The sequence below is a fragment of the Metopolophium dirhodum genome, chromosome 7 (genome assembly GCF_019925205.1).
Source record: "Metopolophium dirhodum isolate CAU chromosome 7, ASM1992520v1, whole genome shotgun sequence".
In the NCBI taxonomy this organism is placed as follows: domain Eukaryota; kingdom Metazoa; phylum Arthropoda; class Insecta; order Hemiptera; family Aphididae; genus Metopolophium; species Metopolophium dirhodum.
In genome coordinates this window covers 13,282,918-13,289,300 of record NC_083566.1, presented here as the reverse complement: position 1 = coordinate 13,289,300, position 6,383 = coordinate 13,282,918, and positions in this window count along the sequence as shown.

Below are 6,383 nucleotides of genomic sequence, written 5' to 3'. Positions count from 1 at the left end.
GGTGTAACTCTAAAAAAAATGAATGTATATACATAAAATGTTCAGTGGTTGTTTATATTCTCATTTTTTATACACGATAAAATTTTCAAAAAGTTTTGAATTGTTTAAGGACATTTTCAGTTATCAATTTTATTAGTTTTTTTTTCTATTAATGTAAATACAACTTTATTTGTTGGGTAAAAACTAAAAATGCTTGAAAATTTAATAAAAGGCGCTGCTACTATATTTTTACAATGCCATTTTTAAGCATTTAAAGTTCAAATCATGACAAAGTACGGAAAAATCACGAAAATTATCTAATTATTTTGAGTTGAGAATTCATAAAAATCTTTCTTTTTAAATCTAAGATTTTGAAATGTAATACAAGATTCCTCATAAGTTTGTCTACCTTTATCAAAAAAAAATCTCTACGAGCAAATCAAATTTAATTTTTATGAGCGTTTGAGTTCATATTTTTACAAGATTGGATATTCACTTGATTTCTCATGTAGCGATTTTCTTATTTTGTTGTAATTCAAAAACGAATAACTATAGATACATGAAAATTTCACTGAATGTTTATATTCTCATTTTCTATACACCATCAAATTTTTAAAATATTTTGACTCTTTTTGGGCTATTTACGGGGTTTGTCAGTTTTCAATTTGTTTGGTTTTTTTTCTATAATTTTCAATAAAATGTTATTTGTTTGGTAAAAAAACGTGAAAATTGAATACAAGGCTCCAGATAAAATCTTTAAATAACAATTGAAAAATATTAAAAAGACATAGGCACAATTTTAAAATTTAATAATTATTTTGTAGTTTAAAATTTATAAAATATTCAACTTTTATATCTAAGGATAGAAAATTTAAAACAATGTTCCACTTAAATAGATTACATACAAATTACTTTATTCACAATAATATCATCATATATACTTAGTAATACCCTAGGCTATTATAAACAATGATATTATATCATTGAATTCAAATTTAACACCATCCATTACAGTGGCCCACTTGCCCACCTTTTAGATTCTGAGTGAAACGATGAATGTATTGATTTTACAATGATGTGTGTTTTTTTTTTTATTTTTTTTTTTTATTTTTGTGTCTGTGTACACGATAAGTAGTCGAAATAATGCTTCGATTTTCGACTTCAGTATCTTGTTCGATGGGAAAGTGAATATCGTTGGTGCATTGGGGAGGTCAAAATTTTAATTTCCCAGTAGTTTTCAAAAGCGATGTGAAAAACAAAAGAAAAATTAAGGAAAAACGGGAATTTTTACGCAAAATCGATTTTTAACAAAATCGATTTTGGTTATTGGTGTAACTCTAAAACAAATGACCGTAGATGCATGAAATTTTCACTGGTTGTTTATATTAGCATTTTCTATACACCATAAAATTTTCCAAATATTTTGACTCTTTTTGAGCTGTTTACAGCCATTGTCAGTTTTCAATTTTTTTAGTTTTTTTTTCTATAAATATCAATAAAATTTTATCTATTGAGTAAAAAAGCTTGAAAATTTAATAGAAGGCTCCTAGTTTATTGTTTCAAAGGCAGATGAAAAAAATTAAAAATCCTTAGTCACAGTTTTTAATTATAAGCATTTAAAGTTCAAATTTTGACAAAATACGGAAAAATCACGAAAAATAGCAAATTATTTTGATGAGAATTCATAAAAATTTTTCTTTTTAAATCTAAGATTTGAAAATGTAATATAAGATTACTCATAAGTTTGTCTACCTTTATCAAAAAAAAAATGTCTAGAAGAAACTTAAATTAAATTTTTATGAGCGTCTGAAATTTATATTTTTACAACATTTGATATTTACTTGATTTCTCATGTAACGATTTTTTTATTTTATTGTAATTAAAAAACGAATGACTGTAGATACTTGAAAATTTCACTGAATGTTTATATTAGCATTTTCTATACACCATACAATTTTGAAAATATTTTGACTCTATTTGAGCTGTTTACGGACATTGTCAGTTTTCAATTTTTTTAGTTTTTTTTTCTATAAATATCAATAAATTTTTATTTGTTGGGTAAAAAAGCGTGAAAATTTAATATTAGACTCCTGATATATCGTTTTAATAGCAGTTGAAAAATATTAAAAATACATTTGCACAATTTTTTTTTATAAGCATTTAAAGTTCAAATTTTGACAACATTTATCAAATTTATAATTTATTAATTATTTTGTGGTTAAAAATTTATAAAATGTTTAACTTTTATGGCTAAGGATTGAAAATTTAAAACAAGGCTCCACGTTAATAGGTTATATATAAATTACTTTATTCACAATAATATCATCAAATATACTTGGTAATATCATAGGGTGACTGACCGTTTTCGCTCAGAATCGTTTTTCTTATACAATGATATTATATCATTGAATTCAAATTTAACACCATCCATTACAGTGACCCACTTGTAACCTACCGTACAGCAGAGCGACATCCACTTATCCACCTTTTTTTCAATGAATTTATAATTTTGTACAGCATAAATGAGTGTAAAATACAATTTGATTTTAAAAAAAAGATTTGATAGCATTGATAAGTTTAAAAAAGCTATGTGTTTTGTATAACATCGGACTCCGTTAATTTGGGTTAAAATAATAAATACAAATTTTTTAGTCCTATTGTTAAGCCGGATTCTCACGACTGGTGTACTTGGTAAATATTTGGTACAGGTGGTTACTTGCCATGCCGTCGGATCGGCATAGTTGTACAATTATTTGTCACTTGTGTCCGAGCTGGTTGATGATTGCTGGTAAATGAGACACAAGTCAAAGGAACAGCCAATATACTTGTGTACTACTGATCCCTCGACCGGTTCGTGTAGACCAGGAAAAACAGTAGCATGATAACTCTGGTCCAGAGGCGCCAGTTACAGTAGGTATTAATAATAAAAAGTGGATGTCGCTCTGCTGTGCAGTAGGTTACAAGTGGGTCACTGTAATGGATGGTGTTAAATTTGAATTCAATGATATAATATCATTGTATAAGAAAAACGATTCTGAGCGAAAACGGTCAGTCAGCCCAAGTATATTAAATTTGATGATATTATTGTGAATAAAGTAATTTATATATAACCTATTTACGTGGAGCCTTGTTTTAAATTTTCAATCCTTAGCCATAAAAGTTAAACATTTTATACATTTTTAACTACAAAAAATTTAATAAATTATAAATTTGATAAATGTCGTCAAAATTTGAACTTTAAATGCTTATAAAAAAAAATTGTGCCTATGTATTTTTAATCTTTTTCAACTACTATTAGAACGATATATCAAGAGCCTTATATTCAATTTTCACTCTTTTTTAACCAACAAATAAAATTTTATTGATATTTATAGAAAAAAAAACACAAAAAATTGAAAACTGACAATGTCTGTAAACAGCTCAAAAAGAGTCAAATTATTTTCAAAATTTTATGGTGTATAGAAAAATCTAATATAAACATTCAGTGAAATTTTCAAGTATCTACAGTCATTCGTTTTTAATTACAATAAAATAAGAAAATTGTTACATGAGAAATCGAGTAAATATCAAATGTTGTAAAAATATAAATTTCAGACGCTCATAAAAATTTAATTTAAGTTTCTTCTAGACATTTTTTTTTTGATAAAGGTAGACAAACTTATGAGTAATCTTATATTACATTTTCAAATCTTAGATTTAAAAAGAAAAATTTTTATGAATTCTCATCAAAATAATTTGCTATTTTTCGTGATTTTTCCGTATTTTGTCAAAATTTGAACTTTAAATGCTTATAATTAAAAACTGTAACTAAGGATTTTTAATTTTTAAACAATAACCTAGGAGCCTTCTATTCAATTTTCACTCTTTTTTAACCAACAAATAAAATTTTATTGATATTTATAGAAAAAAAAACTAAAAAAATTGAAAACTGACAATGTCCGTAAACAGCTCAAAAAGAGTCAAAATATTTTCAAAATTGTATGGTGTATAGAAAATGCTAATATAAACATTCAGTCAAAATTTTATGTCTCTACGGTCATTTGTTTTAGAGTTACACCAAAAACCAAAATCGATTTTCTCGAAAACAGATTTTGCGTAAAAATTCCAGTTTTTCCTTAATTTTTCTTTTGTTTTTCACGTCGCTTGTGAAAACTACTGGGAAATTTTTACTTTTGACCCCCCAAAGTATCAATTAGATTCACTTTCCTATCAGAAAAGTTACTGTTGAAGAAAATCCAAGCACTTTTACTGTCCTAAAAGGTGATGACAGACACAAAAATAAAAAAAAAAACACGCATCATTTTAAAATTCTATAATATAATAATTTTTTTATTGTACATTAATGTATTAACAATTATTAGAATTTTTTTGTATGTATAATTGACAATGTTTACATGCACATGACGCTTGAGATCGATAAGCATTTTTTGTTAGAATTTTACATACCTAGATACTACTTATTTTATATGACGTACGTGTATACTTACTTACGTTTTATTATAAATTGTAATGTACGGGTACAACGTATTATATGCAAATAATATATCAGGGTACCTAGCGAATTCATCTCGTATTATCTTAGTTTCCGCTCCGGGTCTTCTCGGTATGTTACGAATAAGTAATAAAGATGTCATGCTAATTTATTCTTGTCGCTACGTACCAGCTAGGAATAATCTGTCTTTCCTCATATTTGATATCAAATATCTCATTTGGTGAATTGTTTTGGTCATTTGGAAATGAACCGTTATAAAACCAAAATCAAAACCGAAACCGAAAGAATTGGAAACCGGTATTATAGTTAAAAACCAAAACTGAAAATATAATTTAGAAAACGATATATTTTTTTTTGAAAATCTTTGTATTTTGACATTTTGGAAAGTTTACTTCAACAGGCGATTCGAACTCTCGATCTGGCGATTCAAAAAAATTAATAAACTAAGAATGAACGTAAATATTCCAGGCCTTGAAACCGATTTTAGTAACCGGTACCTATAAACCGTTTAAAAACTGAAACCGAAATCAAAATCGGAAATTCGGAAAAAATTGGAAATCGGTATTAAATCCAAAACCGAAATCTGGAAACGGGTATAAACCAAACTGAAATTTCTTAGTACCGGTATTGAAAAATTTAAACCAAAATGTTGGCCACTTTCTATTTGTTGTACCCCCTACCACTTCTCTTCTTATCTGTTATCACACGATGTTTATATAAAAAAAAAAATTTTGCAATATATTGCATGTAAACCCATACATTTTGAAGAACAATAATTGTTATAAGTAATATAAAATTTTTCATTTTTATTTTTATTTTACTATATTATATTATAGTTTAATCATAAAATAAAACACAATTGTTGGTATTAAATTATTCGAATAACTACAAATAATTATATAGCTAGATCATTATATATTATGCTAACTTGCAGTTGTATTTGAATAGGTAGTAATAATATGGCAATTTTGTATAACAGGTAAATTATACAAATGACTAAATAAATATTATTATGTCATTCATTACCTACCGAAATAATTATTTTATACAATGTGAGGAATAAAATAACCGTATAAATGAATCAAATAAACAGCAAAATTAATATACGTCATTATACCTCAGTAGGTTTATGTATAGTATAAAATACAATACAACTTTTGTAATTAAATTAATAAAATTCCTACAAACCTATATTGAGATTGACTATTTATCTAAATATTATCTTGCAAATAGTTTATTTTAAATCTCGATTATTAAATAATTCTTAAAGAATTTCAACTACTAAATTCATACTTTGCATGCGATACCTACCAATATAGGGAACTTGTGGTTCAAATATCAAGTTATAAAAGGTAGTTATAAGAAAAAATTATTTAGCTCTTGTAAATTAAACCTATATTAATTATTTCAATTAAAAGTATTAATGCATATTTTACTAAACTTTAGAGGACCATGATAGTTAATAAACTAGCGAACAGGCCCGGCTCGAGGGGTAGGCGACATGGGCCCACGCCTAGGGCGGCACTTAAGCAGTACCTTAGTAAGAGAGCGGCATTTTCAAAATATTGATAATATTATATTGTTAGGGGCGGCAAAATTTGATTTTGCCTAGTTCACTGTCTTTGCTTGAGCCGGTCCTGCTAGCGAACCAAAATTGATGATATGACTATCAACATTTTCAGAAAAAAAGCTTTACCGGAATCCATCAAAAAATATAGTAGTTACTATTTGAAAAAATAAAGTTGATTTTGATATTGGTACACCTGCGTGTTTAAAAATTTTGAAATTGTTATAAAAAAATTGCCTGTTAAAAATAAAGAAACGTCTTTTTTCATTTTAACGAAATTTTATGTCATCGGTTAAAAAAACCCGCGTACAATGACATAAGATACACTCTGTATAATGATTGCTG